The 27,607-nt window shown below is 34.3% G+C and overlaps 1 pseudogene; it reads right to left on the reverse strand.

The window, feature by feature from the left end:
* Positions 1–20,132: 20,132 nt before the first annotated feature.
* Positions 20,133–20,552, reverse strand: LOC101129824 (proteasome maturation protein-like; annotated as a pseudogene).
* Positions 20,553–27,607: the final 7,055 nt, after the last annotated feature.

Raw genomic sequence — 27,607 nt, forward strand, 5'->3', positions numbered from 1 at the left:
TCCCCTTCATATTCAAATGATGCAAAGATAGTTAAAAGACACTACCTACAGATATGGCTGTCAACTCAGTTTGGGAAATCCTACCAATGTGATTATAGCTCATCAGCAAGTTCATTAACATGTTATCTGGACAAACTAAACCTAGGGAGGCAGAATTGGTTTGATGACAACCTTTCCAGGGAAAGGGTGAACAATTTACCCTTACTGTCTTCTATTTGCAAGTGAAACCTAGCTCTGCTTTCGATTCGGCTTGGCTCCATAAGAAGAGCTACATAAGCAGTTGAGAGTGTTTACATGGGAGGATAACAGCAGGCTACTGTAGAAACTTGGACTCCAAGTAATTGGCATGGAAAATGAATTCAACTCATTAACAGGTCTCTGAAACACAGCCCTTTGAAAATCAGCTTGACAGTTTCGTTTAATAAGTATTCGGCACCTCCAGGCAACCTCACTGGACTCTCACCTTTCACTTTCTTTTTTGTGTTCCTTGCAGCCAGTTTTTGCTGCCTGTTAACAGTCACTCCTTTGGAAAGAAAATGTTTTGCAGGAATAGCAACAGCAGACACTCAAATGTATGTATGCACAAACACATGGAATATTTTTCTTGTGAAAATGATGGTGCTCTCCTAGCCAAATGTTCAGAGCAAGGCAGAAGCCAGAAAGTCTCTGTAGCAAAGAAGAGATTGTTCCTGGGACTGCAGTTCTGGATATGAGACTCAGCCACAGACTGTCGGTATCTGGCATCCTCAGCATGGATATAAGTTGCACGGATAGATGGGGCCTGACACTTAGAGAAAACATCACTGTTTTCTCTAAGTCTAGTCCGATGAGACAAAATCATTCATAGAATGTCAGAGCTGGGATGGTTCTGAGATTATTACATTTTGCATAAAGCCCTGAGAGGTACCACTAACTGCCCAAGGTCACATTGGAATTCAACTCTCCAAGTCTGAAATTATCTGGAATTCCCCCCAGGGACTGAATTTTTAAAAGGCCAGGCTGGTGTAAAAATCAGTAAATGGAAGTGGGGAAAGAAGTAGATTTGGGGAGATATATTTATCAGTTAAACACTGCAGCAAATTGTGGGCACCCCAGACAAAGTGAAGTGGAAAATTGAAGCAATTAGGTGGATAATTCAGTTCAAAACACAGTCATCTGAAATAGTCAGATAATTAAAGCAAGAACCATTTTTTGCCTTGAATTATCTTGATAGTTGTCTCAATTATCCACTTCAGTGTGTGTGTAGACTCAGCCAGCCAGAGAGATCATAATTATCACTACTTGACCTTAATCTGATCTCTTTACTTGTAAAACAGTTACCAGTAAATGTGAACCTAAAGGTAACTTGGGAGAGATGTGGTAAAGAGGTGAGAGTACCCTTTAAGTATCTCCAGCAAGAATAGAAAATGGTAAAATAGAGTGTGTGAATTGTGTGTGTATAAAACCACTGTGAATTAAGCAATTTTACCTGTCATCAAAATCAGCCATCAGGAATTGGGCATTACCTAAATACAAAAGAGCAAGAGGGCTTTGTGTGTTCTTTGATTGAAGGGATTTAATTTAGTTGCAAATACAGTTTTTTTCTGTTATGAAAAATTAAGGACAACAGCTTTTAAAAAGAGGTTAAACCTATGAGGCTTTTGAACATTACACATGTTACATTATAGCCTACTTTCAGAAAACAGCTCAGTTGCAAATAGGCAGATGAGAGTAATTCTGTTCTTCCCACAAGGAGTGTGTGAAGAACACATCCATCCATATTTACAAATAGATGAATAAGTCTGTCCTGGTACAATCCATTCCTTTATGACTTTTTACTGTGTTCTCATTAAGGTAGACTTGAAAATGTAAAACTAACTAACAAAAAGTTCTATTGAACTTTTTGTTCAATGGAACTTTTGAACAAACACATGAACACTTGTCCACGTGTTTTCAACTTTGGGGAAAGGAAAGTGATGCCGAAATAGATGGGCATTTGTATATAAACTTTGGAATCCTGTGGAGAGAAGGGGCTCTGTAAATATTTGCTAATTTTATCTTTTTTCAATTAACACTTGCATCCTTTTCAATTAATATTCACTATTTTTTCAATTACTATTAAGAAACACAGCTAATGTATAACAGTTGAGTGCATGGTTGCTGGAGCCAGTTTGGCTGAGTTCAAATTGTAACTCTGCCACTTACTAGTTGTATGAATTTGCCTAAGTGTTTTTAGCCTCACCTGTGGGTAGGAGTGTCCTCAGCTGTAAAATGAAAGAAATGGTAGCGTCTCTATCCTAGGGTTGTTGTGTAGACTGAATAGCTTGGAATTAATTTAAAGGGTGGCTGCCATGTAGTGAACACCACTCTAAGTATTAGATATTATGATTTAATTCTCCTTGGTAATATGTATTGAGATATGGATTGACATTAGAATATTAAAGTCAGTACAAATTAGAGATGCTCATGCATAATTCCTTGCTGGAGTTTACTTTTGTATTAAAGAACTTCTTTCATTGGCCACTCTATCTCATTTATTAATGAGCAAATGGGCTAAGAGAAGAGGATTCTATTTGCTCAAAGTCACACAGTTATGAACCAACAGAGCTGAACCAAATGGCTGAGACCTAGAAAACCTAACATCAAGTCACCAGCTTGAGTCTTATAAAAGACATATGCTTTCATTTCTGTCACCCAGCTTATATAAGCATTGACTTATATATGGTCATTTTGTCCTCCTTTTTTATTTAAAATTTTATAATTTTTTTTTCTATTTTTTTTTTATTGTAGGAGGACTGGAAAAGAAAGGGTTTGGACATTTAAGGAGCAAGCCAAAATAGGCCATCCTCAGAAACAATCTTATGGAAACCTGAAGGCTTGTCAGAAACATTGTAATATCTTGAGAAGTGATGGGGAATTAGATAAGAATAACAGATTTTTTTAAAAAATCATAAATAACAGTGGATCAGAAAGCAAAAACAACAGTACTAATGAAGACAAAGCCCACTGACTGAACTAGAGTAAGCTAATAGGGAAATGGGTTTCCTCTATGGCCCCGTGCCATTTTAAGTCAGGCTTGCATAGCTAATTTCATCTCCTCTGGCTTTGGGGCTTCCAAGATAGCCCTGAGCAGGAACACTTGTTCAATTTTTACCACTATCCCTCTCCCTAATCCCTACATCCCCAGCAAATAGAAAGACATTTTTAAAGTCAGTTTGAAACATAACAGTTTTCTCAGGTACTCTCACATTCCTTTGAACCAACAAATTTTAAAGCCATTGAATGTAACGGCATACTTTGAATAAAATGAAACTCTGAGATGAAAGCAAGCCAACATGTACAGCCCTCTTCTCTGTTTTTCTTCCAGAGTTTAAATTCAGCTAATCAAAGTTCTTCCTCATATTAGAGGGCCTGTCATGAAAAGGTAGTATAGAACGGTGATTAAGAGTTCAGGCAGACTCTAAAGCCTGACTGCCTGGGTCAAAATCCTAGCTCTGTTGTTTAACTGTTAAGTGACTTTAGGCAAGTTAAGCTGTCCTAAAATTGCCTAAGATGAATATTTGGAAATACAGGAACTTGAAAAAGCAGAGACCAGTGGAGGTTGGGTAGTCAGGAGAGGCTTCTCAAAGAAGGTGAGGCTAAAGGATAACCAGTGTTTGTTCAGACATGTATCTCTTTGGGAAAAAATTGATCAAACTACATCTACCTTGTTTTTAAATCTTTTTTTTTTTCAGTTTCACTAATGGGACACTGCCAAAACTATCATGGCAGGTCCTTTCTGTTCATTTACAAAAAGCCACTTTTCCAAAACCAAGAGATCATATTTCCATATAAAAATGGATGAAAAACATACATATGGAAAGACTTTAAGACACCTTTTAGTATTTAAGAAAAATTTTTTTTTTCCTCAAAGCAAAAGATCTGGTAAGAGATTGGCAGCTGCAACTATCTTATTGAAAACGGCATCAAGGAAAAGGATGTATTACACATGTCTCTTAAAACTAAGCCATCTGATAGCCAAGGGAGAAATAAATAACAGAGAAGGAAGCCCTGTTTCCCTTCCTTGTTCTTTTTTAAATCATTGTAACAGAAATAAAATCAACACAGAGGGGCAAAAAAGGAAATAGGAAAATAGATATCAAAAAGAGAAGCTGGAAATTCTGTTTAAAATGATACACTACAGTCACAAATATCTCTGTATCTTTCTTCTTGCTAAGTAAAAGAGACAATTGCAGATGTTTTTCCCCCACATTGTAAATCTGAATATGTTTTTCAGCGTCAGTTTTTATCCCTAGCCTGTCCCTAATGATCAGCACCAAGTTATTTCTTCACTGTGTTGGAAATTTGACTGTATGTTGTAGATAACACTTTTATATCAAAAAAATGCCAACATTTTTTCAAAAAATGGAAAAATGTCTTAGAAATGGTAATCTCATAGAAAAACAGGACATTATGTTTGAGAGGAACTCTTTCAATGTGAAGCCACTTTCCATTTCTTGCCTATTTTCCTTTGTGATTGTCATTTGGTGATGGTGCTTAGATATGCCTCCAGGAAAAGAAAAAAAAGAATGAGAGCGACCAAGTGAGTGTGAGAAAGAGAAATGAAGATAGGAAGAAAAAATGTGTATGTCCTACTCAGTGGCCTAATTACCGCACTTTATAATAAAACCAATTTCTCATGACTCTTAAAAAGTAATACAAGATAGAAATATCATCTTCATCTTGTCATTCAATAAATATTTTTAAATTTCTAAGGCTTTACAACACAGATATCCCAGAAAGGAGTCCAGCAGGAAGGATAAAGTAGCCAGATGATTAAGTATTTGTAAACAGCCCAAAATAGTGTCATGCATCAGTAAGTTAGGTCTCACCTTCTTTCCTTTTCTGTATCCAGAAAAGGGGTGTGGGGGAATGAGGACCAGTCGGAGTAAGGACACATAGCTGAAGCCAACACTAGCATCATTCTCTTCTACCACACCTCTGTGCCTGCATATGAGATACAAATATACTACGACTTTACAGGACTGAAAGCCCTTCATCTTCAAATCTTTAAGATTCATTAAAAACTCTTGTGTTCATATTACTACCAAATATTTCAAAGTTCTTCAGGTTTCTAAACTAAATCTTTCAGAAAAACAACAAAAATTATTTCAAGAAATCAAAAGCTCCTTTCAATGGCTACATTAATGCAAAATTCTTTTTTAAAAAGAACGCATTTGGTATATTTAACTTTATTTTATTAATTAATTAATTTATTTATTTACTTTTTTGAGACGGAGTCTCGCTTTGTCACCCAGGCTGGAGTGCAGTGGCGTGATCTTTGCTCACTGCAAGCTCCGCCTCCCGGGTTCACGCCATTCTCCTGCCTCAGCCTCCCAAATATCTGGGATTACAGGGGCCCGCCACAACGCCCGGCTAATTTTTTTATTTTTAGTAGAGACGGGGTTTCATCATATTAGCCAGGATGGTCTCGATCTTCTGACCTCGTGATCTGCCCGCCTCGGCCTCCCAAAGTGCTGGGATTACAGGCGTGAGCCACTGCGCCTGGCCGGCATATTTAACTTTAAAATTTGCTTTGAAGGAAATGTTTCTTAGTCTGAGACATGCCCACCAGTTTATAAAACAGGGCATTTTTTCCTGGTCACTTTAAAGAGCCTCTCAATTATAAAGTTGAACAAGGATTAGCTTCAGTGATCCTGAGTTATTTCTCTAAGTGTATTAGCATAATGACCTACTCTCATGCAATATTTTATTTTATTTTATTTTATTTTTATTATACTTTAAGTTTTAGGGTACATGTGCACAACGTGCAGGTTTGTTACATATATATATACATGTGCCGTGTTGGTGTGCTGCACCCATTAACTCGTCTCTCATGCAATATTTTAAATGAGAAGGCTTATAATTAGATTATGAGAGAGAAAATATATGTTTACAAAGTCGTTAGCATAAAATAACACATGCAGACTAGGCAATATCCAAATACTGGCTCCCTTTTATATATATGACCCATCCATCTAGTTTTTGGGATAGAAGTGTATCAGAGGAAAACACCCAGTACATAATCTTATTGAACATCCACACAGGGAATGTGCAGTCACATACAAAAGAAATCCCATCGATTTCTACTTGAGATGCTGATCTATTGATTTTTGAGTGGCTCTGGTTACCTCACCATAGGAGTGTGGCTTCAGGAAAAGTGAACTAACTGGGAAATCTGCAAAGCAGCAAGCAGAGCAGGACAAATTGGTAAAATTATTTAATACTGAAACCCAACCTCACTAACTCCTGGCAAGACTTACAATTAGAAAGTAGGGAATAAATGTTAATTATCAATAATGAACTATTTGGGGTCACAATCATGAAGGTGGAAATATTAGAGTACAGGAACAGGCATAGTTAGGTACTCTATGTATTCTTATAATGTTCTTAATTAGTGCAGCAATCTAGGCAGCAGTAAGCTATGGAAGGAGGGCTAAGAGGGACACTCTCAGACTTTCTGTTGCAAGTACATTTGCTGAAATTGCAATGGTACGTTCTCACTAAACTTTTTGTACCCCTGTCTCACCTCAGATTTCCTCAGGTTTTTCTCTGGCTGTCTGAATCCAGTTCCCCATTCCTCGGCCAACTTACCCTGATATCTTGTTTACCCCAACATGCAACTCACCTCTTTTCAAAAGTCCTCTCCATTCCTTCCCCCACTCCCCAAAGCCTCTTCTGTAATTGTAAGGCTAGATTTTTCAGGGAAATAAAAATTTGATTAATTATTATTAAGGCGTGTGTTTTTATTCATTTTAAATTGTAACTGGCAGACCAAATGGATTATACATCAATAGTCTTTAACTGCCTACACCAATCAATCTTCTGTATTTTAAACATATTCACAGTAATTTCACTAACCTTATATGGAAGAATAGAGCCCAATATATTGCCAATATATCAGCAACTATTTTTGGAAGGATGCCTTCCTTAGGTCACACATCCATATACAACTTGTTTCGGTAGTTCTATGTACCAGAACTCTGAAGTGTTACTTTCTACCAAGGGAAAATCTATAACCTTATAATAATATCACATTTTGTCTGATATTTGGATCAGGTTAAGAAAGACTTGCTTTGTCCTGCATACCATGCTGTTGAGGATCCCATCTTAATGAGGAATTTGGCTCTTTTTATAGGAAACAGAAAATACCTCATTCTAAGGCATATACACAGCAAGGACCTGAGGAGCTTGTGTACTTCATAGAATCATGAACTCATAGGATAAAAAGGCAAATTAAAAATTATCCTACCCAGGAAATCCCAAGTAGCAGTATGCATACTATCTACATATAAGCACTTAGTCAATTGATTATAAAGTCAGACTGCCTCAGAGTCTCTGAGGGTAGAGCTTGGCAAACTGATTTAAGGAGGATAGGTAACTTGCTCAAGATGACATTGTAAATAGAGAGTGGAGTCAGAATTCACATTCAGATCCAGCTGAGTAAAAAGCTTATTCTATTAACCTAATTAATTGGTCTGTAAAAAGGATTTCCATAAGCTAACTCAAATGGGGCAAACCTGGGTTAAAAGGAAAAAAACACCTGACCTGGCTTCAAACATCACTTCACCTCTGGAGGAAGTTGGAAAATATTCTAGCAGAAAAACAGAACTGGTTTATTGGATTTCTTTTTGAGAAAAGAAAACTTGAGTAGCCTACAAATATAAGGGACAGATTAACCAAATAGCAGCTGCAGACATGTAGCCAAAAAACAAAGGGCATTTTCTCTGGCTATATAATTTGCAGAGCCCAGTGCAAAATGAAAATGGGATTCTCCTTGTTCAAAATGCAGGGAAAAAGTACCATTAAAATAATTAAAACATAAAATTTTTTTCTTTCTTTTGCAATCTCTCTCTCTAGATGTGTAATAGTGTTTATTATTTGCTTTTTATTGTGGTTATATATAAATACAAACTAAAATTTTAAATATTAGTGTGAAGCTTACAATTAATCTTTGCATTGTGCAATGACAGATTTAAATGCAAATATAAGCATTTAAATATAAGCATTTAAATTCAAATATAACTCATATGTGAAATCACCTATATTACAAAATTCTTATTTTATAGCTTGTACATGCACATGTTTTGTTTTTACAAAAGTGGTGGAAATGCTGCACAAAACCAACTCAACTGTTGTTATTACACCGCCTGACAAAGCATACATTCTAGCAACATTCTCTACTTTTGGCTCCCTATTGAGGAAGAAAGGACTGAAAACTAATATATATATAATATACTATATAATATATAGAATATGTATATTATATCATATATTATAATAATATGATATATATAATATACGATATATTATATATAACATATTATTATAATATATGATATATATACTATATATATCATATAATATATGATATATTATATATCATATAATATATCATATATTATATGATATATATAGTATATATTATATAGTATTATATATTATATAATATATCATATAATATATGATATATTATATATAATATATATTATATGATATATTACATAATATATTTTATTATATGATATATTATATATTATAATGTATTATATTATATATTATATAATATGATATATTATATATTATCTGATATATTATCTATTATATGATATATGATATATTATGTATATGATATATTATATGATACATTATATATGATGTATTATATGATATATTATATATGATATATTATATGATATATTATATATGACATATTATATGGTATCTTATATATGATATATTATATAATATATTATATATATTAGTTTCAGTCCAACATATATATGTATATATGTGTATATATGTGTATATACATATGCCTAAATATACATATACAGGTACACATATATACATATATACATATATAATATACATATATACATATGTACACACATGTATACATATGTATATATGTATATATGTACATATATGTGTATATAAGTATATACGTATATGTGTATATATATTTGTATATAAGTACATATATACATATATGTGTATACATGTATATATGTATATGTGTATATATGTACATATATGTACATATATATGCCTATATATACGTATATAGGTATACATATATATAGTATACATATATACACACATACGTATATGTATATATGTATACCTATATAGGTATATATGTTGGACTGAAACTAATAAATATATAATATTAGTTATATTCTATATAAATATATGATATTAGTTATATTCTATATAAATATATGATATTAGTTATATTCTATATAAATATATGATATTAGTTATATTCTATATAAATATATGATATTAGTTATATTCTATATAAATATATATTAGTTGTAATATTAGTTATATTATATATACTATATACATATATACATATATAGTCTATGTTATATATAATATGTAGTATATACAGATATATTATATATAAGATATATTATATATAATATATAACATATGTACATATATAAGTATATATGTATTTATACATTATATATATTATGTGTCTATATACTTATATATTATATAATATATATTATATACTTTATATAATATATAATATATGCATATTATATGATATATGGTATACATAATATATGCGTATATATGTATATATGTTATATATTATATATAATATAACTAATGTTATATATTATATATAACTAACATTATATATTTGTTTCAGTCCAACATATATACTTATATATGTAGACATATATATACTTATATACATATATATGTGTATATATAGGCATATATACACATATATGTACATATACATGTACACACATATATACACACATATATGTACATATACATCTATACACATATATACACACATATATATGTGCATATATGTATATATGTATATAAGTATATATGTGTATATGTGTATACATGTATATGTAGATATGTGTATACATATATATGTGTATACATATATAATATATATAATGTACATATAAAATACATATATGTGTATATATGTGTATACATGTATGTGTATACATATATGTGTATACATATATGTGTATACATATATGTGTATACATGTATGTGTATACATATATGTGTATACATGTATGTGTATACATGTATGTGTATACATGTATGTGTATACATGTATGTGTATACATGTATGTGTATACATGTATGTGTATACATGTATGTGTATACATGTATGTGTATACATGTATGTGTATACATATATACATATATACTATATATGTATATATACATATATATTATATGTACATATATTATATATACATATATACGTATATATTATATATGTATATATACATATATACAGATACGCATATATAGTATATGTGTACATATACATATATATTATATTTACAATTATTATATATAATATAAAACATATATACATTTATACATATATATACACACACACACACATATATATATATGGCTTGGTCTGTCTTTCCCTTTCATTCTATGTCATCATTTCTAGGAAAAGTGGTTGGCTAATAAAAGAAAGTAACATGAATAAGAAAGAATACGATAGCTTTTTTTTTGGTTATTCTTGTTTCTTAGAACACCATTGCCTTCTTTCTGCATTTGAAGCAAGTTCTGGTGCAAAAGAAAATATTGCCCGTAAGGCCTGTCAGAGACTAGGCTTACTCGGTTATAGTAATGTTAATGTACATACCTTGTATTTGTTTTGAGTCTTACTGACCTGCTACGTATCATGTGTCCATCATCCTTACAAGTTCTGTATGCAAATTGGGTAGCAAGAAATGATAGACACTCATATTGTGCACATTTCCTCCTGTCACACACATGCACCATTGTGCTATTGGTCTTCACTTAGAAAACTTTGAATATAATTTACAGATAAAGTTATTAAGAATTCCAAAATACTGACAGCAGTGCACATTTCCTCTGCTCACACTCATGCACCATTGTGCTATTGGTCTTCACTTAGAAAACTTTGAATATAATTCACAGATAAAGTTATTAAGAATTCCAAAATACTGACAGCAGTGCTTTAAACCAACCCCAGGGTCCATCTGTGTATGGCTGTCTTATGCATCTACACAGGATGGATACTCATGACACCAATCTGTGTGTGTGTATATAGCCATGAATAGGAGTCTTTCCTCAGAAGAGGATCAGGGTTTGAGGTCTTTGGGGCTTTCTCATTGAGGATCATAACTTCTATGTTGGACAAAGGAGACAAAGGTAAACAAAGTACATGGTCAAATTATATTAAACTCCAAATTCAGGGAAGAAAGGGTCTAGTCAATTCTACATTTATATCTACCTTTTGTAAGTATGCTCTGTGCTGAAAGTCATGAGAAAACATAGGAACAAAACATTCTGCCTTCAAGGTATTTAGAGTTTAATGTGGCTGTTAGACTTCTTTAAAACATCTTGGATATATTATAAAGCAGAATATATTGAGTGTTATTCTAGAAAAACGAACGATTAAAGGAATTTCAAGAATAAAAGAATTATTTATTATTTTGAAGACTGAAAAAGCTTCATAGAGGAGGTCGCAATATTTGAGGTAGGATTAAAGGATGTTGCTATGGCTTGAATGTCCCTTACAAAACTCATATTGAAGTTTGTTATTCTGATGGTATTAAGAGGTGGGACTGTTAAGAAGTGATTAGATCATGAGGGCTCTGCCCTCACAAATGTATTAATGTTGATATCATGTTCTCTTACTTTCTCTCTCTCTCTCTCTCTCTCTCTCTCTCTCTCTCTCACACACACACACACACACACACACACACACCTCCTATGGGATAATGCAGCAAGAAGGTCCTCAGAAGATGCTGGCACCTTAACCTTGGTTTCCCCAGCATCCAGGACTCTAAGCCAATAAATTTCTACTTTTTATAAATTACCCAGTCTGTGGTATTTTATCTTAACAGCACAAAATGAACTGATAGATATATAGCATTGCAATAAATTGAGTCAGAGGAGGACATTTGACACAAAAAAAATATACCTAGGAATACATTTAATCAAGGAGGTGAAAGATATCTGGAAGTATAATTAATTACAAAATTCTTCTGAAGGAAATCAGAGATGACATAAACAAACAGAAAAACATTCCATAATCACAGATTGGAAGACTTGATATCATTAAAATGGCCATACTGCCCAGAGCACTCTAAAGATTTAATACTATTCATACCAAACCTCCAATGCCATTGTTCACAGAATTAGAAAAAAAAATTGCAAAATTCACATGAAAGCAAAAAAGAGCCCGAATAGCCAAAGTAATTCTATGCAAAGAGAACAAAGCTAGTGGGATCACCTTATCTGACTTCAAACTACACTATAAGGCTACTGCAATGAGTAGAGCATGGTACTGGTACAAAAACAGACACATAGATCAATGGAACAGAATAGAGAACCCAGAAATAAAACTGAACATCTACAACCATCGAATCTTCCACAACGTTGAAAAAAATAAACAATGGATAAAGGACTCCCTATTCAATAAATGGTCCTGTGATAACTGGCTAGACATATGCAGAAGAATTAAATTAGAACCCCATCTTTCACAAAAACATACAAAATTGTACAAAATATGCAAATATACTATTTACTTATACTACTACTATACACTGTTATAGTTTTATTATAATATATACTACTACTAATACACTATATAATACTACCATGTACTACTGTAGTGTAATTACACTAATACTACTAAATATTATTTGTAAATTATTTGTAAATATACAAATATATGTACAAAATATAAATACACAAATAATATACAAGAATAACTCAAGATTAATTAAAAACATCAATGTAAGACCTCAAACTATAAAAATCCTAAAAGAAAACCTAGGAAATATAATTCTAGACATCAGCCTTGACAAATTATGACTAAGTTCCCAAAAGTAATGGTGACAAAATCAAAAACTGAAAAATGGGACTTGATTAAACTAAAGATCTTCCACAGAATGAAATAAACTATAAACTATCAACATAGTAAGAAGATAACCTAATAATGGGAGAAAATATAATATTCACAAACCGTGAAGAACTTAACTCAGCAGCCAAAAAAAAATTTTTTTAAATTGGCAAAGGGCATGAACAGGCACTTCTCTCTTTTTTTTTTTTTTTTTGTTTTTTTTTTGTTTTTGAGACAGAGTTTCACTCTGTTGCCTAGGCTGGAGTGCAATGGCACGATCTTGGCTCACTGCAACCTCCGTCTACCAGGTTCAAGTGATTCTCCTGCCTCAGCCTACCAAGCAGCTGGGATTACAGGCATGTGCCACCACGCCCGGCTAATTTTGTATTTTTATTAGAGACGGGGTTTCTCCATGTTGGTCAGGCTGGTCTCAAATTCCGGACCTCAGGTGATCCACCCACCTCAGTCTCCCAAGGTGCTGGGATTACAGACGTGAGGCACTGCGCCCAGCATGAACAGGTACTTCTCAAAAGAAGACATACACATGGTGGCCAACAGACATGAAAAAATTCTCAACATCACTAATCATCAAAAAATGCAAATCAAAACCACAATGTGATACCATCTCACACCAGTCACAATGGCTATTATTAAGAAGACAATAAATAACAGATGCTGAAGAGGCTGTGAGAAAAAGAGAACACTTACACATTGTTGATGGTAATGTAAATTAGTTTAGTCATTGTGGAAAGCAGTTTGGAGATTTCTCAAAGAACTAAGAACAGAATTACCATTTGACTCAGCAATTGCATTATTGGGTATATACCCAAAGGAAAACAAATCCTTCAAACAAAAAGACATGTGCACTTATATGTTAATTGCAGCACTATTCATAATAGCAAAGACATGGAATCAACCATGGATGGACTGGATAAAGAAAATTTGGTACATATACACCCCGGAATACTACACAGCCATAAAAAGTAACAAAATCATGTATTTTGCAGCCACATGGTGCAGATAAAGGCCATTATACCAAGCAAATTAATGCAGAAACAAAAACCAAATACCACATGTTCCCACTTTCAAGTTGGAGCTAAACACTGAGTAACCAGGAACGTAAAGATGAGAACAATAGACTCTGAAGACTACTAGAGTGGGAAGAAAGCAGGGAGGGCTGAAAAATTACCTGTTGGGTACTGTGCCCACTACCTGGGTGACGATATCATTCGTATTTTAAATCTCAGCAACATGCAAAATTCCCATTTAACAAATCTGCACATGTACACCTAATTCTGAAATAAAAGTTGAAATTACTTTTAAAAAGTCCAATCAAAAAAGATCAAAATAGAGGAAGGCATTTGAGGCTGACAGAGGAGCATAAATAAAGGAACAGCATATCTTAGAGGTTGGGACATCAACACATGTGATTAGAAGTATATGGAGTAAGGGAGTAATTTGCGGACTGTATTAGATTGGCTGCCATAACAAAATACCATAGACCGGATGGTTTAAATATTTATTTTTCTCACAGTTGTGGAGACTGAAAAGTTTAATATCAAGGTACCAGCTGATCCAGTATTTAGTTCCTCGTAAGTATTTTCCTCTTGGCACATAGACAGTTGCCTTCTTGCTGTGACTTCACAAGACAGAGAGAGAGAGAGGAGAGAGGAGAGAGAGAGAAACACAAATTCTCTGGTATCTTTTCATATAAGAGCACTAATCCCATCATGAAGGCACCATTCTCATAACCTTATCTAACTCTAATTACCTCCCAAACACCTCCTTTCCAAATATCATCACATTAGGGAATCAGGCTTCAATTAATGAATTTGCTGGCATGGAGCACACAAACATTCAGTCAATAACAAAGAAATGCCACCAGAGATATAAAGAGGGTCCAGATTCGTGAGAGCTTTGAATACTACACAAAGCATTTTGGTAGCTGCTGCTGATTTTTGAGCAGCAGAGCAACAAGTTCAGACTGATGATTTGTGAAGATAATTTTGATTTCAGTGAGAAAGATGGGTTGTAAGGAGAGGAACCAGAACTATTGTGATAGTCTAGGAAAGAGGAAATGAAGATCTGAGCTAAAGGCAATGGCAGTACGAATGAAACAAGAAACAGATATAAGAAATCTGAAGGGACTAGCTGACTAATTCAATGTAAGAACTGAGAAAGAGGTGCAAGATGTCTTTGAGATTAATTGAATTTGCAGGTAACAAGATTAACAAAAGACCCATTTATCTTAATAGTTGTTGAAAATCTTTCCAGAATGTATGAATCCCTTTTTCAGCCTTAGTGGCAGTGTCTAATGAAAATAATCCAATCATTTTTGTGGTTGAAAACTCACAGGTTTTGGGGGGCATTTTTCAGAAAAATTAGTTCACATCATAGAAGTCTATAAATGTAAATATGAGCAGACAAAGTTTGAATATACTTTTAATATACTGAGTCCCAGACATCTTGGAGGTTTGTGTTTCATTTTCTCTACTTATTGCTTTAGCTTGTTTTGCTCCAAAATTTGAAGTAGCAAAAATTTCAATTTAATCGGTGATTTGAAGTCACTAATTTTCTGCTCCTTTTGCTATAGACTCAATTTAATTAACTTTAAGTTTGTAACAGATCATAGGACATTAAAGCTATTTAAGTATAAATATATTTTGATAAAAATTTTCATTTCTCTTAAAAAGAGGAATTTCATTAAAATATTTTCTGTATCTTATGAGTGATTTTATATCCATCCTAACTCTAAATATATTGACAACATAAATTTATCTGATTTGATATTTAAAGTGAAATGAAGTTTTCATTTAGCAGAATTTTAATACATAGAAAATTTAGTTAATATGTTTCCATTATGAAATTAACCCTGCAGATAGGATTCTTTTTCTTTTTTAAAACTAAACAACCAAATACCACGTATTCTCACTTGTAAGTGGGAGCTAAGCATGGAGCACACATGGACATAAATATGGTAACGACAGACACTGTAAACTACTAGGCGGCTGTGGGGACGAGCTGGGTTAAAAAACTACCTATTAGGTACTATGCTTAGTATCTGTGTGACAGGATCTCTACTCCAAATCTCAAAATCACGCAGTATTCCTATGTAACAAATCTACACATGTTCCCCCTTTATCTAAAATAAAAGTTGAAAGAAAAAATGATTAGCTGGGAAAAGAAAATACTAAACAATAACATCTGGGTACAAATGCAATTTTTAAAAGGTTCTTGCAGTCAAACATATGTAACATAAAATTGGCCATTTTAATCATATTTAAGTATACAATTCAGTGGCATTAATCGCATTCACAATCTTGTGCAATAATCACCGTTATCTATTCCTGAAACTTTCATCACTCCAAACAGAAATACTGTACCATTAAGCAATGACTTTTCATTCATGTCTGCCCCTATTTTCTAGTAACCTCTAATCTTTCTAGCCTATGAATTTGCATATTATAGATATTTTATGTAAATGAAATTACACAATATTTGTTTTTTAGTATCTGGCTTATTTCACTTAGTGTAAAACTTTCAAGGTTCATTCATGTCATAACATAATTCAAAACTTTATTACTTTTTATAGCTGAATATTACTCAATTGAATGTACATACCATATTTGTTTATGTATTCATCTGTTGATGGAGACTTGGACTGCTTCTGCCTTTTGACTATTAGGAATAAGGCTACAATGAACATTGGCATACAATTACTTGTTTGAGTCCCTGTTTTCACTTCCTTTGGATATATACTTAGGAGTGGAATTGCTGGTTCATATGACAATTCTGTTTAAATTCTGGAGGAACTATCAAACTGTTTCCATAGCAGCTGCAACATTGTACATTTCCATCAACAATGTACAAGTGTTCCAATTTTAGTGCATCCCCAACAACACTTGCTGTTTTCCTTTTTTTATTACAACCACCCTAATTGGTGTAAAGTGGTATTGATTTCCATTCCTTAATGACTAATGATGTAGAACATCTCTTTTATGCTTATTGCCCACTTGTATATCTTTGGAGAAATATCTATTCAAGTCTTTTGCCCATTTTTTAATTGAGTTGTTTGGTTTTTGCTGTTGTTGAATTGTAGGAATTCTTTATCTATTGTCTATAATAATCTCTTAGGTATGTAATTTGCAAATATTTTCTTCCGCTATGTAAGTTGTCTTTTTACGTTTTTTCTTTTTCTTTTTTGTTTTTGAGATGGAGTCTCACTCTGTCACCCAGGCTGGAGTGCAATGGCACAATCTCAGCTCACTGCAAACTCCGCCTACCGGGTTCAAGCGATTCTCCTGCCTCAGCCTCCCAAGTAGTTGCGACTACAGGGACATGCCACCACGCCAGCTAATTTTTTGTATTTTTAGTAGAGACAGGGTTTCACCATGTTAGCCAGGATGGTTTCAATCTCCTGACCTCGTGATCCTCCCGTCTCGGCCTCCAAAAGTGCTGGGATTATAGGCGTGAGCCACCACACCTGGGTGTCTTTTTAATTTCTTAATAATGTCCTTTGATACATGAAAATTTTTAATTTTGACGAAGTCTATTATATATACTTTTTTTTCTTTTGTTGCTCATGTTTTTAGTGCCATATCTAAGAACCCATTACCATATTCAAGGCCATGACAGTTTATCCCTGTGCTTTCTTGTAAGAGATTTTAGGTTTTTGCTCTTATATTTGGGTAATTTATCCATTGTGAGATTATTTTTGTGTACAGTTTAACATAGGGGTACAACTTCACTCTTTTCCATGTGGAAATTTAGTCATTCCACTACGATTCATTGAAGAAACTATTCTTCCTCAATTGAATAAACTTGACACCCTTGTCAAAAATCAATTTGTTACAATAGGCACAAAAAGACAAATATCACTTTTTTTTTCACTCATGTGTGAGAACTAAAAAAAAAAAAAAAAATTGATCCCATGGAGATGGTGAAAAAAATAGTGCTTACCAGAGGCTGGGAAATGTAGTGGAGAGTAGGGCATAAAGATGGGTTGGTTAGTGGGTACAAAAATACAGTTAGGTAGAAGGAATATGTTCTAGTCTTCTAGAGCACTGCAGGGTGACTACAGTTAACAAAAAATTATTGTACATTTCACAATAGCTAAAAGAGAAGACAGATTGTTTCCAACACAATCAAATTATAAATGTTTGAGGTGATGGATATCCAAATTACCCAGATTTTATCATTATGCATTGTTTGATTGTATCAAAGTATCATATATACCCCATAAATATGTACAACTATTATGTACCTATAAAATAAAAAATAAAAAATTAATTGGCCATAAATATACAGATTGGTTTCTGGACTCTCAACTGTATTCCATTTGTCTATATGACTATCCATATTGTTTTTATTCCTATAGCTGTGTACTCGGTTTTGAAATTAGGAAGTGTGAGTCCTCCAACTTTGTTATCCTTTGTCATGATTGTTTTGGCTATTCAGGGCTTTTTGAAATTTCATATACATTTGAGAAACAGCTTTTTGATTTCTGAAAAGAAAGGCTGTTGAAATTTTAATAGGATTATATTTAATCTGTAGATTGCTTTAAGTAGTATTGGTATTTTAGCAATGTTAAATTTCTCAATCCATGAACATTGATGTCTTTCTATTTATTTAGGTATTCTTTCAGAAATATTTTATAGGTTTCCATTGACAAGATTTTCACCTTTTTGGTTAAATTTATTCCTAGATATTTTATTATTTGTATGTTATTTCAATGAAATTGTCTTTTTAGTTATTTATTGATTGCTCATTGCCTATCTGCAACTTTGCTTAATTAATTTATTAGGTCCAGTAGATTTTTTTTTGTGGATTCTTTGGTATTTCCTATTCATAGGATCATGTCATCTGCGAATGTAGTTTTCCTTCTCTTATAATTTGGATTTTTAAAAATTCTTTCTCTTGTATATTTCCCTGGTTATGACTTTTAGTGTGATGTTGGATAGCAGTGATAATTTGAACATTCTAGTCTTGTACCTGATCTTAGGGTAAAAGCTTTCAGTTTTTCAGCATTAAATGTGTTATTTCCTGTGAGTTTTTCCTATATACCCTTTATCATGTTGTGGACATTTCCTTCTACCCCTAGTTTTCTGAGTTTCCTTATCATGAAGGTGTGTTGGATTTTGTAAAATGCCTTTTCTGCATCAATTGAGAGGCTCACGTGGATTTTTTAAATGCTCTTTACGTGTTGCATTCTGTTGACTGAATTTTTTATGTTGAACCATTTTTGTATTATTGGGACAAATCTCACTTGGTTATGGTATACAACCCCCTTTTTTTTTAAGCTACATTTGCTGGTTGCTTTATTTAATTTTTCACTTTAAACACAAGACGAAAACCAAAACCTCTGAACTTGTACTCTTCAAATTGAAAGAGAATAGCTACAATTCTAAAATAGCATCAATACAGTAAATATAATTCTTAATAGTATTAATGGACTATACTGAAATATGTATAAATCTCTCATATTGTACTCAGTTTGAATAGTTGCCACTGAAATCAATTACAAATGTTTATTTTGAAAGGTGCTACTACAAAGTTTATGAACTCAAATGCTTACAATGGTTATTCAAATTTATGGAATACATAGACAACAGGTTGAACTTCAACCTGTGGACTATTTTATAATATTTATGAGCAACAATTTTTAAAGACATAGAAGGCCATCTTTAAATATAAATTAGAAGCATTAAAATAATGTCTTTAGTGACTTCAATTGTCACTTGGCCATAAACCAAACACCCCCAAAATTAAATTTCTTTTTTTTTTTTTTTTTTTTTTTTTGAGACGGAGTCTTGCTCTGTCGCCCAGGCTGGAGTGCAGTGGCATGATCTCGGCTCACTGCAATCTCCGCCTCCCGGGTTCACGCCATTCTCCTGCCTCAGCCTCCCGAGTAGCTGGGACTACAGGCGCCCGCCACCAAGCCCGGCTAATTTTTTGTATTTTTAGCAGAGACAGGGTTTCACCGTGTTAGCCAGGATGGTTTCGATCTCCTGACCTTGTGATCCGCCCTCCTTGGCCTCCCAAAGTGCTGGGACTACAGGCGTGAGCCACCGCGCCCAGCCGCAAAATTTCAAATGATCACTGAGGTTACTTGTGTAAAAATTCCCATGTGTCAGTACTTTCAAAGTTGTGTGCATCAAATTATAGTAAAAAGGTGACTATAAACAAGATGCAGCCCCTCTATTTTCATGAACAGCATATTGTGTTACAGTAAACTGAGTTTATATTCCACCAAGTGTCATTCTCCCATTACTTCACTTTGTGACAGATAAGAATAGCTTCAAATCTGGTAGTCTCTTCATTACCCCTCAAAATATCCAGTGAAAGGTTTGAGCTCAAAAGAAATGGAAGACATCGAACCTGCTGCACTGCCTTAAATTTCGATTTATAATTTTAGTGGAGCAAATAACCACTAAATGTTTCTCACTGTGGAAATATTCATTTTATCTCGGTTGAGTTGGAAATTCTCTTCTGAAAATTCAAGAGGATGACTAGCTAAAAGTTCATTTTTTACACACACAAAAAACACTTTCTGAAGATTATGACTTTCAAGAGATTCACTTGCTGAAAGTTCAGTAGCTGGAATACTGCCCTTTAGCTGAGATCCAGGTCTTCCGGCATCCATCTTCAGCCACTCTCTACAATCCTTTTAATATGCTGTTGGATTTGTTTTCCTAGTATTTTTCAGGGATTTTTGTATGTATGTTCCGACAGAATATAGCTCTGTGAATTTCTTCTCTTGCAATGTCTTTTCTGACTGGTATCAGAGTAATGCAGACCTTACAAAATAATTTAGAAAGTGTTTTCTTCTCTTAAATTTTTTGAAAAGTCTCAGAAAAATTGATGTTAATTTTTCATTAAATGTTTAATGAAACTCACCAATGAAGTAATCTGGTTCTGAACTTTTCTTCATTAGGACTTTTTTTATTACTGATTCAATCTCATTCTGTGTTATAACTTTGTTCAGATTTTTTATTTCTTTTTGAGTCAATTTTGGTAATGACTATGTTCCTAGGAATTTGTTTATTTCATCTACATTATCTGATTTGCTGGTGTGCAACTGTTCATAACATTTTCCTACAATTATTTTTATTTCTGTAAAGTTTTTTTGAAATATGATTTTTACATAAGCTTATGTTAAAATATGTTTATTAGTATTGATGTACAATATTTTTTCTCCCTTTATAACTTTTCTGGATTTCTCAGTTTGTAATTCCTCTTGAAACTGCCTTTTACTTCTGTGTGTGTGTGTGTGTGTGTGTGTGTGTGTGTGTGTTGCGTTACCATTTCTACTGTGGCGAGACTCAAGACAATATTCTTACTTAATTGAGAGTGCAGGAAAACATGGATTAGACCAGAAAAGCAGGACTTATTCCACTGACTCAAATTTTTTCTGATATCACCAGAGACAAGGTATTTCTCAGAAATATATTCTGTACCTAAACAGGAACTAATATAACCATCAATTTTATACTATTGTACCTATCTTTTGGGGATTGTTGGCACTGGACATGAGACGCTCTTAGGTTGCATACACAGATACAGAATTAACCATTGAATCTCTTAAACATAAAAGTGTGCCCTTTTCAATTTCATTTAAGCTTTCCATCAGGTTCGAGAGTTTGGAGTAAATATGTCTTTAACACGCCTCTCTAATGGCTAAGTTTTCTTTTCTTTTCTTTTTTCTTTCTTTTCTTTGTTTTTTAAGCTGCAGACAAACTTTCATTTATTTATCTATTTATTCATTCTTTTGTTTGTTCCACAGAGTTTTGCTTAGCACCCACTCCAAGCCAGGCATGTGCTAGGTGCCTGGGATAAAATACTGACTCACAAAGAGGAGGACCCTGTCTTAGGATGTTCTTATTATCAAAACTCAGGCAAGACTTCAGAATAAATATTAAAGTTACACTTGATTTCAAAGAGCTAAAACTGGTGATGTAGTCTATTTCAACAGCTTTTTAAAAAAATGAGACATGTAGCTAATCAGTAATGGAGCCTATATTCAAGCCAGATTCCACAATCAGTATTCTTTTATTTATTTGTTTGTTTATTTTATTTTTTTAAATTTTACTTTAAGTTCTGGGATACAAGTGCAGAATGTGTAGGTTTGTTACATAGGTATACATGTGCCAGGGTGGTTTACTTCACCTGTCAACTTGTCCTGTAGGTTTCAAGCCCCACATGCATTAGCTATTTGTCCTAATGCTGTCCCTTCCATTACCCTCCACGCCCTGACTGGCTCCAGTGTGTGTTGTTCTGCTCCCTGTGTCCATGTGTTCTCATTGTTTACCTCCCACTTATGAGTGAGAATATGCAGTGTTTGGTTTTCTGTTCCTGTGTTACTTTTCTGAGGGTAATGGCTTCCAGCTTCATCCATGTCCCTGCAAAGAACATGATCTCATTACTTTTATGGCTGAATAGTATTCCATAGTGTATATGTACCACATTTTATTTATTCAGTCTTATCATTGATAGGCTTGGTTCCATGTCTCTGCTATTGTAAATAGGGCTGCAATAAACATACATGTGCATGTGTCTTAATAGTAGAATGATTTATACTTCTTTAGGTATATACCCAGTAATGGGATTGCTGGGTCAAAAAGCATTTCTGGTTCTAGATCCTTGAGGAATCACTACACTGTCTTCCACGATGGTTGAACTAATTTACATACCCACAAACAGTGTAAAAGCATTCCTATTTATCCACAGCCTCACCAGCATCTATTGTTTCTTGACATTTTAATAATCAACATTCTGACTGGCATGAGATGGTATCACGTTGTGGTTTTGATTTGCATTTCTCTAATGATCAGTGATGTTGAGCTTTCTTTCTTAGGTTTGTTTTGGCCACATAAATGTCTTCTTTTGAGAAGTGTCTGTTTATATCCTTTCCCCACTTTTTGATTGGGCTGGTTTTTTTTCTTGCAAATTTGTTTAAGTTTCTTGTAGATTCTGGATATTAGTCCTTGTCAGATGGGAAGATTGCAAAAATTTTCTCCCAATCTATACCAATCTATAGGTTTTCTGTTCACTCTGATGATAATTTCTTTTGTTGTGTAGAAGCTCTTTAGTTTAATTAGATTTCATTTATCAATTTTGTCTTTTGTTGCAATTGTTTTTGGCATTTTTGTCAGGAAATCTTTGCCCAGGCCTATGTCCTGAATGGTATTGCCTAGGTTTTCTTCTAGGGTTTTTATGGATTTGGGTTTTACATTTAACTCTTTAATCCATCTTGAGTTATTTTTTGTATAAGTTGTAAGGAAGGGGTCAGTTTCAGTATTCTGAGTATGGCTAGTCAGTTTTCCCAGTACCATTTATTAAGTAGGAAATCTTTTCCCCATTGCTGGTTTTTGTCAGGTTTGTCGAAGATCAGATGGTTGTAGATGTGTGCTGTTCTTTCTTAGGTCTTTATTCTGTTTCATTCGTCTATCTGTCTGTTTTGGTACCAGTACCATGCTGTTTTGGTTACTGTAGCCTTGTAGTGTAGTTTGAAGTCAGGAAGCACGATGCCTTCAGCTTTGTTATTTTTGCTTAGGATTGTCTTGGGTATATGGGCTCTTTTTTGATTCCATATAAAATTTAAAGTAGTTTTCTCTAATTTTGTGAAGAATGTCAGTGATAGTTTGATGGGAATGGCATTGAAGCTGTAAATTACTTTGGGAGGTATGGCCATTTTTACCATATTGATTCTTACTATCCACGAGCATGGAATGTTTTTCCATTTGTTTGTATCCTCTCTTACTTCCTTGAGCAGTGGTTTGTAGTTCTCCTTAAAGAGGTCTTTCACGTCCTTTGTTAGCTGTATTTCTAGGTATTTTACTATCTTTGTAGCTATTGTGAATGGGAGTTCATTCATGATTTGGCTCTCTGGTTGTCTATTGTTGGTATACAGGAATGCTTGTGATTTTCGCACATTGATTTTGTATCTTCAGACTTTGCAGAAGTTGCTTATCAGCTTAAGGAGTTTTTGGGCAGAGATGATTTGGTTTTCTAAATATAGAATGATGTCATCTACAAACAGAGACAATTTGACTTCCTCTCTTCATATTCGAATATTCTTTATTTCTTTCTCTTGCCTGATTGCTCTGGCCAGAACTTCCAATACTATGTTGAATAGGAGTGGTGAGAGAGGATTTCTTTGTCCTATGCTGGTTTTAAAAGGGAATGCTTCCAGCTTTTGCCCATTCAGTGTGATATTGGCTGTGGGTTTGCCATAAATAGCTCTTATTTTGAGATATGTTCCATTAGTATTTAGTTTATTTAGAGTTTTTAACATAAAGGAGTGTTGAATTATATTGAAGGCCTTTTCTGCATCTATTGAGATACTTCTGCAGTTTTTGTCATTGGTTCTGTTCGTATGACAGATTATGTTTATTGATTTGTTCATGTTGAGCCTGCCTTGCATCCCAGGGATGAAGCTGACTTGATCATGGTGGACAAAGTTTTGATGTGCTGATGGATTCGATTTACCAGTATTTTATTGAGGATTTTCTCATTGATGTTCATCAGGGATATTGGCATGAAGTTTTATTTTCTTGTTGTATCCCTGTCAAGTTTTGGTATCAGGATGATGCTTGCCTCATAAAGTGAGGTAGGGAAGAGTCCCTCCTTTTCAATTGTTTGGAATAGTTTCAGAAGAAATGAAACTAGATCCTTTCTGTACCTCTGGTAGAATTCGGCTGTGAATCTGCCTGGTCCTGGGCTTTTTTTGGTTGGTAGGCTACTGCCTCAGTTTCAGAATTTGCTATTGGTCTATTCAGGGATTCGACTTCTTCCTGGTTTAGTCTTGGGAGAGTGTATGTGTCCAGAAATTTATCCATTTCTTCTAGACTTTTAAATTTATTCGTGTACAGGTGTTTATAGTATTCTTTGATGGTAGTTTGTATTTCTGAGGGGTCAGTGGTGATATCCCCTTTATCATTTTTTATTGTGTCTATTTGATTCTTCCCTTTTTTCTTCTTTATTAGTCTAGCTAGCAGTCTATCTATTTTGTTAATTTTTTCAAAAAACCAGCTCCTACATTCATTGATTTTTGAAGGATTTTTCGTGTCTCTATTTCCTTCAATTCTGCTCTGATCTTAGTTATTTCTTGTCTTCTGCCAGCTTTTGGATTTGTTTGCCCCCGCTTCTCTAGTTCTTTTAATTGTGATGTTAGGGTGTCAATTTGAGATCTTTCTAGCTTTCTGATGTGGTCATTTAGTACTATAAATTTCCCTCTTAACATTGCTTTAGTTGTGTCCCAGAGATTCTGGTATGTTGTTTCTTTGTTCTCATTGGTTTCAAAGAACTTCTTGATTTCTGCCTTGGTTTTATTATTTACCCAGGAGTCATTCAGGAGCAGGTTGTTCAATTTCCATGTAGTTGTGTAGTTTTGAGTGACTTTCTTAATCCTCAGTTCTAATTTGATTGCACTGTTGTCTGAGAGTCTGTTTGTTATTATTTCAGTTCTTTTGCATTTGCTTTGCTGAGGAGTGTTTTACTTCCAATTATGTGGTTGATTTTAGAATAAGTGTCATGTGACACTGATAAGAATATGTATACTGTTGATTTGTTTTAGGAGAGTTCTGTAGATGTCTATTAGGACCACTTGATCCAGAGCCGAGTTCACGTCCTGAGTATCCTTGTTAATTTTCTGTCTCATTGATCTGTCTAATATTGACGGGGGGTGTTAAATATCCCACTATTATGTGTGGGAGTCTAAGTCCTTGTGTAGTTCTCTAAGAACTTATTTTATAAATCTGGGTACTCCTGTATTGGGTGCATATATATTTAGGATAGTTAGATCTTCTTGTTAAATGGATCCCTTTACCATTATGTAATGCCCTTCTTTGTCTTTTTTGATCTTTGCTGGTATAAAGTCTGTTTTGTCAGAGACTAGGGTTGCAACTCCCACTATTTTTTTCCATTTGCTTGGTAAATTTTCCTGTATCCCTTTATTTTCAGCCTATGTGTGTCTTTGCACATAAGATAGGTCTCCTGAATACAGCACAACAATGGGTCCTGACTGTTTATTCAACTTGCCAGTGTGTGTCTTTTAATTGGGGCATTTAGCCCATTTACATTTAAGGTTAATATCCTTGTGTGTGAATTTGATCCCATCATCATGATGCTGTCTGGTTATTTTGTACACTAGTTAATGCAGTTTCTTCATAGTGTCATTGGTCCTTGTATTTCAGTGTATTTTTGCAGGGGCTGGTATCGTTTTTTCCTTTCCATATTTAGTTCTTCCTTCAGGAGCTCTTGCAAGGCAGGCCTGGTGGTGATTAAATCCCTCAGCATTTGCTTGTCTGAAACGATTTTACTTCTCCTTCACTTATGAAGCTTAGTTTGGCTAGCTATGAAATTCTGAGTTAAAAATTATTTTATTTAAGAATGTTGAATATTGGACCCCACTCTCTTCTGGCTTGTAGGGTTTCTGTTGGGAGACCCACTGTTAGTCTGATGGGCTTCCTTTTGTAGGTGACCTGGCCTTTCTCTCTGGCTGCCCTTAACATTTTTTTCTTCATTTCAACCTTGGAGAATCTGATGATTATGTGTCTTGAAGTTGATCTTCCTGTGGAGTATCTTAATGTTGTTCTCTGTATTTCCTGAATTTGAAAGTTGGCCTGTCTTGCTAGGTTGGGGAAGTTCTCCTGGGTAATATCTTGAATTGTGTTTTCCAACTTGGTTCCATTCTCCTCATCTCTTTCAGCTACTCCAATCAATCATAAGTTCGGTCTTTTTACACAGTCCCATATTTCTCAGAGGTTTTGTTTGTTCCTTTTTATTCTTTTTTCTCTAATTTTGTCCGGATGCCTTATTTCAGCAAGATGGTCTTCAGACTCTGATATCCTTTCTTCCACTTGATTGATTCAGCTATTGATACTCATGTATACTTCACGGAGTTCTCGTGCTGTGTTTTTCAGCTCCATCAGGTCATTTACTTCCCTCTCTAAACTGGATATTCTGGTTAGCAGCTCCAGCAACCTTTATCAAGTTTCCTTGCTTATTTGCATTAGGTTAGAACATGCTCTTTTAGCTCAGCAGAGTTTGTTATTACCCACATTCGCAATCCTACTTCTGTCAATTCATCTGTCTTATCCTCTGTCTACTGCTGAGAGGCATTATGATCATTTGGAGGAGAAGTGTTTTCAGCATTTTTTTCGTTGATTCTTTCTCAGCTTCATGAGTTTGTCTAGTTTCAATCTTTGAGGCTGCTGACCCTTGGATGTGGTTTGTGTGGGGACTTTTTTTTGTTGATTCTGTTGTTGTTGCTGTCTGTTTGTTTTTCTTTCTATAGGTCCCTCTTCTGTGGGGCTGCTGCAGTTTGCTGGTGGTTCACTTCAGGCCCTATTCATCTGGATCACTCCTACTCCTGGAGATGTCATTCATGGAGACTGGAGAACAGCAAAGATAGGTGCCTGGTCCTTTCTCTGGGATCCCTGACCTCGAGAGGCATCAACCTGATGCCAGTAGGAACTCTTTTGTATAGGGTGTCTGACAACCCTTGTTGGAAGGTCTCACCTAGTTGGGTGGCACAGGGAGCAGGACCTGTTTTATGAAGCACTTTGTCTCTTGATGGAGGGGGTGTGCTTTGCTGGGGGAAAAACCCACTCGTCTGGGCTGCCCGAATTCCTCAGAAATAGCAAGAGGAACGACTGTCTGCTGGTCCATGGAGACTGTGGCCACCCTTCCCTCTAG

Source organism: Gorilla gorilla, chromosome X, assembly GCF_029281585.2.
Source record: "Gorilla gorilla gorilla isolate KB3781 chromosome X, NHGRI_mGorGor1-v2.1_pri, whole genome shotgun sequence".
Classification (NCBI taxonomy): Eukaryota; Metazoa; Chordata; class Mammalia; order Primates; family Hominidae; genus Gorilla; species Gorilla gorilla.